At 48.9% G+C, this 13,652-nt stretch overlaps 1 protein-coding gene and 1 long non-coding RNA gene across 2 annotated transcripts in view; one reads left to right on the forward strand and one right to left on the reverse strand.

Annotated features, from left to right (window-relative positions):
• The window catches only part of LOC138520815 (uncharacterized), a 348,850-nt gene that overhangs the window by 182,740 nt on the left and 152,458 nt on the right, over positions 1-13,652 (reverse strand). The window lies entirely within an intron of this gene.
• The window catches only part of MFSD4A (major facilitator superfamily domain containing 4A), a 339,210-nt gene that overhangs the window by 148,772 nt on the left and 176,786 nt on the right, over positions 1-13,652 (forward strand). The window lies entirely within an intron of this gene.

Raw genomic sequence — 13,652 nt, forward strand, 5'->3', positions numbered from 1 at the left:
CAGGAGCCAAAACCAGCTCCTGGGTGTCGGGCATCGCTCTGTAGGCAGGAGCCAAAACCAGCTCCTGGGTGTCTGGCATCGCCCTGTAGGCAGGTGCCTTCCCCTTGCAGGGTTCAAAACTGAGATTCGATGAGCAGTCACTCTGAAGACAGGAGCCAACACCAGCTCCTGGGTGTCGGGCATCGCCCTGTAGGCAGGAGCCAAAACCAGCTCCTGGGTGTCGGGCATCGCTCTGTAGGCATCGGGCATCGCTCTGAAGGCAGGAGCCAAAACCAGCTCCTGGGTGTCGGGCATCGCCCTGTAGGCATCGGGCATCGCTCTGAAGGCAGGAGCCAAAACCAGCTCCTGGGTGTCGGGCATCGCCCTGTAGGCAGGAGCCAAAACCAGCTCCTGGGTGTCGGGCATCGCTCTGTAGGCAGGAGCCAAAACCAGCTCCTGGGTGTCTGGCATCGCCCTGTAGGCAGGTGCCTTCCCCTTGCAGGGTTCAAAACTGAGATTCGATGAGCAGTCACTCTGAAGACAGGAGCCAACACCAGCTCCTGGGTGTCGGGCATCGCCCTGTAGGCAGGAGCCAAAACCAGCTCCTGGGTGTCGGGCATCGCTCTGTAGGCATCGGGCATCGCTCTGAAGGCAGGAGCCAAAACCAGCTCCTGGGTGTCGGGCATCGCCCTGTAGGCATCGGGCATCGCTCTGAAGGCAGGAGCCAAAACCAGCTCCTGGGTGTCGGGCATCGCCCTGTAGGCAGGAGCCAAAACCAGCTCCTGGGTGTCGGGCATCGCTCTGTAGGCAGGAGCCAAAACCAGCTCCTGGGTGTCTGGCATCGCCCTGTAGGCAGGTGCCTTCCCCTTGCAGGGTTCAAAACTGAGATTCGATGAGCAGTCACTCTGAAGACAGGAGCCAACACCAGCTCCTGGGTGTCGGGCATCGCCCTGTAGGCAGGAGCCAAAACCAGCTCCTGGGTGTCGGGCATCGCTCTGTAGGCATCGGGCATCGCTCTGAAGGCAGGAGCCAAAACCAGCTCCTGGGTGTCGGGCATCGCCCTGTAGGCATCGGGCATCGCTCTGAAGGCAGGAGCCAAAACCAGCTCCTGGGTGTCGGGCATTGCCCTGTAGGCAGGAGCCAAAACCAGCTCCTGGGTGTCGGGCATCGCTCTGTAGGCAGGAGCCAAAACCAGCTCCTGGGTGTCTGGCATCGCCCTGTAGGCAGGTGCCTTCCCCTTGCAGGGTTCAAAACTGAGATTCGATGAGCAGTCACTCTGAAGACAGGAGCCAACACCAGCTCCTGGGTGTCGGGCATCGCCCTGTAGGCAGGAGCCAAAACCAGCTCCTGGGTGTCGGGCATCGCTCTGTAGGCATCGGGCATCGCTCTGAAGGCAGGAGCCAAAACCAGCTCCTGGGTGTCGGGCATCGCCCTGTAGGCATCGGGCATCGCTCTGAAGGCAGGAGCCAAAACCAGCTCCTGGGTGTCGGGCATCGCCCTGTAGGCAGGAGCCAAAACCAGCTCCTGGGTGTCGGGCATCGCTCTGTAGGCAGGAGCCAAAACCAGCTCCTGGGTGTCTGGCATCGCCCTGTAGGCAGGTGCCTTCCCCTTGCAGGGTTCAAAACTGAGATTCGATGAGCAGTCACTCTGAAGACAGGAGCCAACACCAGCTCCTGGGTGTCGGGCATCGCCCTGTAGGCAGGAGCCAAAACCAGTTCCTGGGTGTCGGGCATCGCCCTGTAGGCAGGAGCCAAAACCAGCTACTGAGTGTCGGGCATCACCCTGAAGGCAGGAGGTAAAACCAGCTCCTGGGTGCCGGGCATCACCCTGATGGCAGGAGCCAAAACTAGCTCCTGGGTGTCGGGCATTAGCTTGTAGGCAGGAGCCAAAACCAGCTCCTGAGTGTCGGGCATCACCCTGAAGGCAGGAGCCAAAACCAGCTCCTGGGTGTCGGGCATCAGCCTGTAGACAGGAGCCAAAACCAGCTCCTGGGTGTCGGGCATCAGCCTGTAGGCAAGAGCCAAAACCAGCTCCTGGGTGTCGGGCATCAGCCTGTAGGCAGGAGCCAAAACCAGCTCCTGGGTGTCGGGCATCACCCTGAAGGCAGGAGCCAAAACCAGCACCAGGGTGTCGGGCATCAGCCTATGGGCAGGAGCCAAAACCTGCTCCTGGGTGTCGGGCATCACCCTGAAGGCAGGTGGTAAAACCAGCTCCTGGGTACCGGGCATCACCCTGATGGCAGGAGCCAAAACCAGCTCCTGGGTGTCGGGCATCAGCCTGTAGACAGGAGCCAAAACCAGCTCCTGAGTGTCGGGCATCACCCTGAAGGCAGGAGCCAAAACCAGCTCCTGGGTGTCAGGCATCAGCCTGAAGGCAGGAGCAAAAACCTGCTCCTGGGTGTCGGGTATCAGCCTGCAGGCAGGAGCCAAAACCTGCTCCTGGATGTCGGGCATCACCCTGAAGGCAGGAGGTAAAACGAGCTCCTGGGTGCCGGGCATCACCCTGATGGCAGGAGCCAAAACCAGCTCCTGGGTGTCGGGCATCAGCCTGTAGGCATCGAGCCAAAACCAGCTCCTGAGTGTCAGGCATCACTCTGTAGGCAGGAGACAAAACCAGCTCCTGAGTGTCGGGCATCACCCTGGGTTGTCGGGCATCACCCTTAAGGCAGGAGCCAAAACGAGCTCCTCAGTATCGGGCATCAGCCTGTAGGCAGGAGCCAAAACCAGCTCCTGGGTGTCGGGCATCACCCTGAAGGCAAGAGCCAAAACCAGCTCCTGGGTGTCAGGCATCACCCTGAAGGCAAGAGACAAAACCAGCTCCTGGGTGTCGGGCATCAGCCTGTAGGCAGGAGCCAAAACCAGCTCCTGAGTGTCGGGCATCACCCTGAAGGCAGGAGCCAAAACCAGCTCCTGGGTGTCGGGCATCAGCCTGAAGGCAGGAGCAAAAAGCAAAAACCTGCTCCTGGGTGTCGGGCATCAGCCTGTAGGCAGGAGCCAAAACCTGCTCCTGGGTGTCGGGCATCACCCTGAAGGCAGGAGGTAAAACCAGCTCCTGGGTGCCCGGCATCACCCTGATGGCAGGAGCCGAAACCAGCTCCTCGGTGTCGGGCATCAGCCTGTAGGCAGGAGCCAAAACCAGCTCCTGAGTGTCGGGCATCAGCCTGAAGGCAGGAGCCAAAACCAGCTCCTGGGTGCCGGCATCAGCCTGTAGGCAGGAGCCAAAACCAGCTCCTGGGTGCCGGCATCAGCCTGTTGGCAGGAGCTACCGCAGGGTAACCAGGAGCTACCAGAGATGCTGCTTTAACATTTTGTCCATTTTGTTTAAACCATTGTGTTTTCATTCTCTTTTACTAACGTTGCCAAATACTCAAAGTTAATGTCAAATGTACATGTTTGGAAGGCACAAGTTGGCATTGGGAGCCAAAAGGAGCTCCTGGGACCTGCTGGTTTCCATCTAACCAGGCTCCACTATGCTAGAAGCAGGAGCTACATAGCTCCCAGATCCTCTCAATTTCAAACGCTGCATTGGAATCAATGGGAACATCCCAGATACCATTGCATCCTATTGGTGGAGAGGATTGTTTTTAAAGAAGCAGTTTCGGGAGCCGAAAACTCCTTCCTCAGAGCTGATGGGAGTGGCGTGGTGTCATGGTGAGTGTAAGATCAATGATTTGTGAGGACAGCAGGCTTGCTTTAGAAAAATCCCTCGTGCCATTTGGCCTTTAGAAGGCGAGGAATTCCTCTCCCATTTTGATTCAATCGTGGACCATCGAGTGCAGGAAGATAAGCTGGACCACGATTGGGAGTGCAGTTCTGTGTGCAGAAAACAGGCATCCAAGGCATAGGAGCGCTCCGCCCCCTAACCATCCTTGGGAATAGCGGCGTGAACTGCTGTGGAGCAAAGCCTGCCTCTCTGCTGGCAGCACTGGAACAGTCTCCTGTCCACTGGAGAGGTAGGATCAACTGGAAGGACCAGCCAAGCTTTCTTGAGTGGGAGTGCAGAACAGAAGGACTCCCCTTATCCCTGAACACACTGGATCGGTTCTCCAAGCAGCCCGGAAAACAGATCCGGGCCCTGATGCCTGCATCAAGCTGCTTTTGAGATACAGCAACTCGGACATCGTCTACATACCCTAAACGACTTCATGCCGTGAACCGCACAGTGTGTTGAGCCCAGCTCGCTGACCCGATGCTAAATCACCACTTCGGAAAGCACCTTGAAGACTGGCTTAATGCTGTTGAGGAGCAAGAACAAGACAACAAGATATTTGAAGAGTGTCCTAGATTCCCACTTTGGAAGGAGCGCTAGAACACGGTTCAAATTATCCTGGCGCCTTCTGTGGCATCTCCGGGGAGTGACTACAGCCCCCGGCGTAGCACAGGATGATGTGCCCAGAAGCTACCCTAACTCAGGCACGGGAGCAATGCAATGCGGGAACCTCACCAATGCACAAAGCACAGCCAGGGCAGTTTCTAGCCAACTTGGTGCCCAGGACGAAACACTAGAATGCGACCCCCGCCTCCGACTGGCACACATCACTCCCAAACTACACCTCTGTGTCGTGTGACACAACCCCTCAATATGAATGAATACTTGCCATATAAATGAAGCTCGTTTCATTACATTGTAAAGCAAGTACTTTACAGAAGAATTCTGATGTGAAAACACAGCTGTTGCTGCCCAAGCAAATGTTTTTTCTGTCACCTGCTCTTAGGGAAGTCCTTGCCTGAATACAGTTTTAAACTGTCCGTACTGGCACACGGCGGTGTGACCAGCCTGCGGCGGTCTGAAGGTCCACTGACCACTGGTCCTGTGTTACAGGTGTTCTCTTCGTACCACCTCACTTGTATTTCGCATGGGGCAATAATAGACTAACCATATGAATTATTTTCTGATAGAAGGTTATCATTGCAAGATGGACAGTCCGGTACACTCGTAGTGCACTCTTTTAAAATACCTCTATGAGAGTGGGAAAGGGGACAAATAGCATTGCATTACATCACTGAGCATTTCAGGAATGTAACAGTGATCAGTAATCTCTATATTTGATAAACAAGTCTGTGATAAAAGGATTGCATGTGTGAATCTCCAAATTCATAACAGACGCATGGCTTGGTGCTCGCATCACAGTTCATAGTACTCGCCCCAACATGAAAATGTTTGTAACCATGAACCATACATACTTATTCAAACAGCTTAAGTTTTTGGATGTGAGTATACAATTGCAGGAACATCAGCTACTCAAATGGTGTACAAAGGCTCTTGTCTGTGGAGAATTTTAGATGAAGAAGGGCTGGGTGTCAGTGTGAGCATGCCCAACCCACCATACCGAAAGAGCTTTTGGGAACTATATCTGCCCTACAAGAGACACTGAAAAAACAATGCACAGAAAGGATACACAGAAAGGATTCTACCTCTTACAAACTTTAGCCTGACCAGTAATACGCTGATGCATTCTAAACAAAACCGGCTACTAATGCATGCTAAAGGGTCCACAGTTCCCCTGCCACTATCGCCTCACTATTTCGCAAGCCTCAGGGGTTATCTCAGCAAAAAAGAGCAGGCCCATGCTTTATGTAACCGAGCTGGCGTTAGCATCTCTTATTAGTGCTGGCCTGCAGCTAGTGAAAATCATGGTGTGGCAGCGTAGAAAGGCCGTTTGGCCAGTGAATGTACAATTTGAGGCAACTTATCTGATTGCTTTATGTGTTTAAGGGTGGGCACAGTATGGCACACTCGCCAGAGCCACATACACAAAACATTCCAGGTATATGTGCTGTAACATAGGGGGGTGCCACATAGATGCCATTCACCAACAGGGTGGTGACTTGTGCAGCACACAAATCATTGCTGAACACATCACTGCATTGATTTGCCATGGACTACTGTCTGCATGGTGACACACAATGAACCCTGCTTTCCTAATCAAGGTGCCAAGTCACAGTGATGTGCCATCTTTCTTTTCATGTAGGCTATCTGAGTGTCAGTCAATCAGATTTACTTTGGTAAATAAATACCATAAAGTCACATTGTAATACACAGATATACAAAGTATAAAATATCCATAGTAAAGGTAATTCTCTACCATATAGTAACACCATTCAAATAGCAGCAGATGCTTCAATAAAGTCTTGTAGCAAACTTGTAAATAGTGAAATTACATTCAATAGAGAACTAAATAGTTATCAAATGCGTTTTCCTGATAGTCACAGCAGTTTTCAAATAGGACAGTAAAGCCCAAGAACCCATAGGGGAATCGGCAAGCAGAATGAAGTGCGTTGGAGGTCTACATTGGATAAAATTAAGTGTATGCAAAAGCGAATGTAAAGTGCGATTGTGGACATGCTGATAGGTTGGACAGAAAAAAAGAAAGTGCAACAAGTCCTCAGTACCACCATTGCACACATCACAAATGACATTGTCTGGTGGAGGGATAGCACATTTAACAGTAACAACTTTAAAGGCACGAATATTACAAAACGAGCTCTAGTGATGAAATATCTTTCGTTACCTAATCTAGAACATTTTAGATGTTTTTTAAGGCTGTTTGAAGTCAATCGGACATGCTGTTGATTAGTGCTTTGCATAAGCTCAGAACACTCTCCTTGGCCCGACATGATCACTAAAAGACTATTTTTATAGCTCTTTACTGCCTTATAATGATGCTAGTTGGATTTGTGAATACACGTTTGCAATTCCAACAATGTGGCAACTTTCTTATAAGTCTAAACTGAGCAATGAATGTGATATTATTTCCAGAAATTAACCAAATAATGATTTGCTGGGTTTACATTGCCCCGAATACGCAACCATAAACATATTGGTTCTAAAGAGAGCTCATCTTCCAAGAAAAGAAGTCCCAACTCCTAGTGAACCGCAAAATGTGCTGAGGGCATAGACAAACCAAGCAATTGTTAAAAACACATGTTCTCATGAACATGTAATGCACACGATCGATGTTGCCCCAGAGGACCATTCTGCAGTTTGCTGTAGCAGTAGCCTTTGATGAACAGATTTTTAGCATCAACTCAATTGGTGAACATTTGCACATTTTTGCAAACCGGCAGACACCTCCTATCGCTTGGACCATGCTATTTGAGTGGAAGGGGCCCCAGACAGACGAGAGCCGAACAAATGATCCAGGCGTCTTCAAATCTTATTTTCAGCTCTGCTTATTTGAACCAAAAAACAGCTTTTTCCACAGTTTAAAATGTTTGTTTTTTACTATAGTTTTCTTTTTCACATCATGAATAACAATCTGCAAGTCCAAAGCAAAAATGGCTATAAGCAAGTGACCATAGCACACTGTTTCTTTTGTTGGGCGTATTTAATTATTTTAAATGAATCAGTGAAACCTGCAGAAGATTATCCGCTCACATCATGTAGTATTCTGCTACTATTAGACTTCCATTCATGATGAAGAAGACAACAAAGAGACAATAATGTACTATTGGTTTTTAAGCTGATGCCTGCATTTTCCACATCAGGTCTACAAAACAAGCTATTACTTTAGTTCACGAAAGTCAACAATTCACAAATAATTGCACATTACTGTAAGACAAATAGTGGAGAACAATGTGGTCAAGTTGCAAAATTGTAGATTTGGCTTAAATCCCAACTTCACTACTCAAACGAAGTGTGTGATCCTGGGGCACTCAGTGAATCTCATAGGGTCAGATTCTCAAAGGTTTTTCTGTCACACTTGCACCAGAAAACATGCCCTACATTCTCAAATGGCATCAGAATGTGTGCATTCTGATGTCCTGCGCCGCACCACATGTGCATTTGCAGAAAACAAGCGGTGGACTGTGATGTTTCTGCACATTTTCACGTGCATTCTGAATTTAGAAATGTGTTGCACTTTGAAATATGCAGAAATAAAACACCCGCCTGACCCTGTTATGCATTTTTCTTCGAGCAGGCAGCAGTGGTGTGATGCTCCTTTGTTGTAAGAATCTGGAGGATAGCGTCTAAACTGTCAGAAATGGCAGTCCCAACACATTTCAAAATTGTCAACCCTCAGAAGTGGTTTAATTCTCAGGGTAAGCTCTTCAAAAAAGCCCCACTCATGGTTTAACGGGCTGCAGCAGGCTGGTGGACAGCTCTGGGGCAATGTGTCTGTCTTGGAAGCAAGACAACGCAGAGCGTTGAGGTTTGAAATGAGGTCCCACTCTTAGAGTCTCGTCTCTGGCATGAAGAGCGATATAAAAACCCAATGTAGTCTAATTTTATATGGTGATGCTACGTCTATCTATATAAATAAAAATGTAAATGTTTGTTTGTTCAAAATCTTAAATCTCCGAAAGTTCTTCACCGATTGCTTTGAAATTTTGACACAGCGTTGCATTCGAACAGGCACGTGTTTTTATATACCTACTATACATAGATGTCACACCTGTGACAGGTAAAAACATGCTTTTTCTGAAAAACAGCACCATCTGTTGGACGTTAAAAGCAACACATGATATACTGAACATTTTACTGCAAAACAGCGCCATCTGTTGGACGTAAAAGCAACACATGCTATTTGACAATTCCATTTCAATGCTCAAATACGTGCCGAGGAAGCAGCAGAGCGACATGCAGCCAGACTTTAGGATGCACGGTTGCAAGCACGGCGATCGCGTTCTGCAGCTTCAGATCTGCTTTGTTCTCAACAGAATTAACGCAAAAGGCTGTGAGTGGCTGAAAGACGTCAACGAGAAACAGCAGATCAGCGTCAAACACGACTCTGTGTTCAGCAATCACGCGATTACAATTGCCTTGCATTCCGGTACAACCCAGCTGATGATTATAGTTTGAGCCGGCATGTTCTCATTGGCACCATGACTGAAGTGTGTCCTTATTGCAAGGCTCTGAAATTTAATGGAGAAACGAAAGGAATGCGTTGCGCCGCCGGGAAAATTAAACTGCCTCAACTTGGAGAACCGCGAGAGCCATTAAAAACTACCCACAAGTATTGTCAAATGAAACATATTAGAAACATGCGCTTTCTCTTTTCTTTCTTTTCCATTTAACCAGACTGAGCTACAGCAACGTGTGGCCGGGGACAGCTAGTATATAATAAGTTAATAGTGACTATTGATATAGTGCCCCTGACAATGTTTTGTTTCTTGGCTCCCTCATGGCAACCATGGCCCTCTCCTCACTGGAGCCTATGTTTGGAGACGTGCATCTTCCTGGTAACTCCTAACTATGCTATCTTATGTGCACCTTTCCTGTTGCTTACAGTCTGTCTCCTGTATCCATGCTTGAGTGCACACTGCAAGGCTGCTGATCTGAGCTCTGTGTATCTGCTGACCTCTTGGAATCCCACTTGTTTATTATTGTGATTCCAGCATGGATGAAAGGCTTCATGGGACTTCAAGGGAGTTCCACTGCTTGTTTAGTTTGCTTCCAAGGCAGCATAATAATATATGGCTATTAGTGAAAAATATGGGGTGGTGCGGAACCAGAGATTCTTTGTCCCTTTAATAATTTTATTTGATGGGGGAAGGGCATATTTATCTGTGCCCCCTATCCCCACAATCCCATTTAGTGTCTCTGCTTCTCCCCACGCCTGAAACATCATTGTGAGTCAAACCATAGCCTTACCCATGGTTGTCTGGAGGAGGCAGCTGTCCAAGGTCTGGGGTGGTGTTCAACCGCCTCAGATGGAGAACACAGAGTCGTGACTGCGCTTTTCAGGGGTTTGCCAGTCGAATCTCCCCTGCCCATGCTGAAACGGCGGGTCCAGGGAACGCCACTAGTCTACCCCAACACTCAGGAAGCGTGGCAGACGCGGCAGGAAAACAAGGAATTCCCTTTCCTGCATCTTTCCTCTGCATCCACCAAGCCCAGAATGAGGGAGTTCGTCTCCAGCTCTGTCCTTCACTTGTATGCTGATGTTCTCTTTTCCTTCTGTCTCCAGCTGCCTACAGATCTTTTAATGTCTATTAACATGTTGCCCCAGCTTCACCCACCTGCTGCGGGGTACAAACTCATCACCAGCATCGTCCCATGTAAAAATGTGATTGTGAGCTTTAGCGCTAGGCCAAGACTTTTTGAAGAACTAGAGCCTAGCTAAAGGCATATTAGGAATGCTAGTATTTCACAGGCACCAGGCTTTAGTACCAGATCTGCAATCTCTGGCTCTCCAGATGGTTTTGACTACAATTCCCATCAGTCCTAATCAGCATATTCAATAGTGAGGGATCATGAGTGTAGAAGTTCACAACATCTGCAGGCCCAGAGGCTGCAGATGGCTGCGATAGGCCATGGTCTTATAATCATTTTTGGTAAAATTTGACATAGATTTTCAGTTTTCATTGAAAGAAATGCGAAGTTGAGTTTTTTTAATTCATGGTGCAGCTACGGCTACTGGCCTAGTACTTTTCTTTTAGTTTGCTTTTACATTCAGTTTACATATTTCTTTTTAGCTCGCTTGATGAGCAGGCGGGTGGCTGGACGCCACGTTATCTTTTTCATTTGTTGCATTTTATTTAAGTTTACTTAGCATTTCTTTCCTTGTAGACTGCTACTCGGTCTGGAAGTTGCCTGGCTTCCTGGTCTAACTTCCCCCGTGACGAGACACGCTTCTGCGGTCTGTCTTTGCTCTTCATGAGCAGTGGGCGGTATGATGCTAGGTCGATACTCACATCCACACGGACACGCAGCGGACAGGCACAGCAAACGTGGGCCTTGCGCGCCAAAGTCGCGCCAATGTCCAGCCCGTCCAGCTGCGGGTGAGATCGGGGGTGGCAGCATTGTGGCGCATGGTGTCCCAAAGCGCTTTCTGTCATGCGACCAATTAATTATTCTTGCTCCAGGAAGTATGGTTTGGCCAGCAGGGTTCTTGGAGGCTAAGCCATATGAGATCACTCTGCCACACCCTGACAGTCTTCTCTACTTACTGCTGAATACTAGGTCACTGGTTGCTCCTTCGTCAGCATGTCCTGATTTGCTGACGGATCATGCACCCGATAGGGCCTGTTTTACTGAAACGTGGCTTTGTGAATATTCTGCACCTACCTTAGTACAGGCGCTTCCCCTGAATGACTGTATCCTCCGCCTTGATCGTCCCTCACTGAATGCTGGCCGGGGAATGGCCTTGGTCTATCAATCTCATTTGTCAGCAAGTAAAGTTCTGTGCGACTTTGAGGCTAAAATGGAGGCTATGTCTCGGGAGGATAGCTCAGGGGCAACGTGCTCGCCTTGGCACCCAGACGACATGGAGCAGCACACGTTCGATCTCCGGGTCCACGCTTAGAAACCTCTCGTTATTAAGCACATTATAAATAACCAATCATATCATACCAATTACTCCCTCATGTCATGTGCTCGTGGTGTATCGTCCTCCCATACATGATTCCTCTTTTTGTGATGGTTTCACACATTTTGTGGCCGATTTAAGGCTCACATATAACAATTTGGTTATTGTCGGGGATTTTAATCTAAAGGGAATTGTGCTGCTGATCACTCTACCTCTACCAGTTTTTGTCAGGGATGGGAGACCTAGATTGGCCTCAGCTTGTGGTTGGTCCGGCTCACTGCCATGGTAACACTCTCGATCTGATCTTTACCCTACCCCCCCCCCCCTTCTTTTGTGACGGTCCGCCCTACTCTTCAGTTGGATTGGAGTGATCCTTTTCGGCTCCCTTTTAGTGTGGAGGTTGCAGCTCCCCCTCCTTCTGGTATCAGGCCTTCAGTACTGAAACGTTGTTGGAGATCGGTTGACACTGCTTTAGTTAGTCAGGAGATTGTAGATTGCTAGCTCAGCTCCTCAGAGCTAAATCTGCTAAAACTCACAGGGATTTTTACTAACACAGCTGACCTCTTTACACCAGTCAAATGGGCGAGGCAGCGTACCCAGCCATCGGAACCCTGGTTTGATGATACTCCGAAACAGCTAGGTCTTAAAAAGAGACAGGTGGAACGTAAATGGAGTCATTCTTCTAGCGAGACTGATCGTTTATTGTTACGACAAGCAATGCTTTTTTTTCCCACAAAACAGGGGTTGCCACTAAAAGTAAATACTATTTGGAGAAAGGGGAGGCTGCCTTGAATCAACCTAAAGACTAAAGAGTTGTTCGGGCTGGTGCGGCTGCACATGCTGACGTTACATCATCTCAGGAGTTGTGTGACTCCCTCGCTAAATACTTTGTGGAGAAGATTGCAACTATTCGCAATTCTTTTTCCCTTTCAGCTTTGGGTACTGGTGGGGGTTCTCCCACCTTTACGGGTTCTTCTTCTAGGGAACTGTGGTCTCTTTTTCCCCTCTTTTCTACTGCGAACATTAGTAAAGTTACTATTAGGCTGAAGTCTGTCTCAGCGTTAGATCCTATTCCTCTATCTGTAAGGAGATTCTACCTGCGATTGCCCCTTTGACTCAGGCCATTAATTGCTCGTGCCAGTCTGGTATCATTCCTTCTCATCTAAAGCACGCTCTGGTGACTCTGCTGTTCCAAAAGCCTTCTTTGTACCCACCTTGTCTGTCCAACTTTAGGCCTATGTCACTTCTTCCTTTCTTTATGAAACTTCTGGAGTCCCTGGTATCACCTTTGCCTGGTTCTTTTTTGAACAACTCTTCTTTCTTGGACTCTTTCCAGTCTGGTTTCCACCCCAGCCATGGCACAGAAAGTGTACTGGTCTCTGTGGTTGATGACCTGGCTCGACTCTCGGATAAGCTCGGGTGCTTTTAGATCTGTCAGCAGCTTTGGATACAGTCGACCATCCCACCCTGTTGGCTCGGCTTGCTGGAGCGGGGATCACTTGTCAGGTGTTATCTTGGGTCTCTTCTTTTCTTGATGGACATTCACAGACTCTTTGTCTTCCCCCTTTTCGCTCGGCTTCTGTGTCTCTCACTTGTGGGATACCTCAGGGCTCGGCTCTCTTCCCCAATTCTGTTGAATGTGTACATCTAGCCCCTGGTGAAGATCATTCCCTCCTACGGCCTCCAGTGCTACTCCTATGCTAATGACACACACATTATTGCGTGACGCAAACAGCTACATCCCGATCCCGCTATTCAGCTTAGGAATTATTGCCTGGAGGATGTGGGGAGGTGGATGGGCCAAAACTGGCTTACACTGAATGGGAATAAGACTGAGATCTTCTTGGTGGGTGCTTCTTCTGCTCCCTCGCTAAGGACTTCTTCTTTTTGGCCTAGCTCCTTTGAGGCCTGTCCTAGTCCAGCTTTGGTTGTTAAGAATCTTGGGGTGAAAATCTCCTCTTCTCTGTCACTGGATGCACAAGTGGCATCACACTGTCAAACTGGTCATTTTAAATTAAGGATCCTGAAGAAATTCCTAGCCTTTATTCCCTCCCAGTTCCATGAGTAGGTTATGGCGGCACTGGTTTTGAGTGCAATTGATTATTGCAGCTCCCTCTATTTAGCGAAACCTCTGCATCTGATTCACAGTTTGCAAGTTCTGCAAAATTCTGCAGCAAGGCGGGTGGATTATACTCCATATCGTACACTTGTCCCCTGTCCTGCGCTAGCTTCACTGGCCACCAGTGATCACAAGGGTTCACTTTAAATCCTGTGTATTGTTCACTGGGCCTTCTATGGGCTCGGTCCCGAATACTTATGGGGTAAGTTCCGCCCTTATGTCCCCAATTGGTCTTTAAGGTCTGTAACGTCATGTCGAATCCCAGGACCAAGGGTGCGCTTCTCTCGTGTTGGACGGCGTGCT

This window comes from Ambystoma mexicanum, chromosome 13 (genome assembly GCF_040938575.1).
Source record: "Ambystoma mexicanum isolate Mex_15411 chromosome 13, UKY_AmexF1_1, whole genome shotgun sequence".
Taxonomy (NCBI): domain Eukaryota; kingdom Metazoa; phylum Chordata; class Amphibia; order Caudata; family Ambystomatidae; genus Ambystoma; species Ambystoma mexicanum.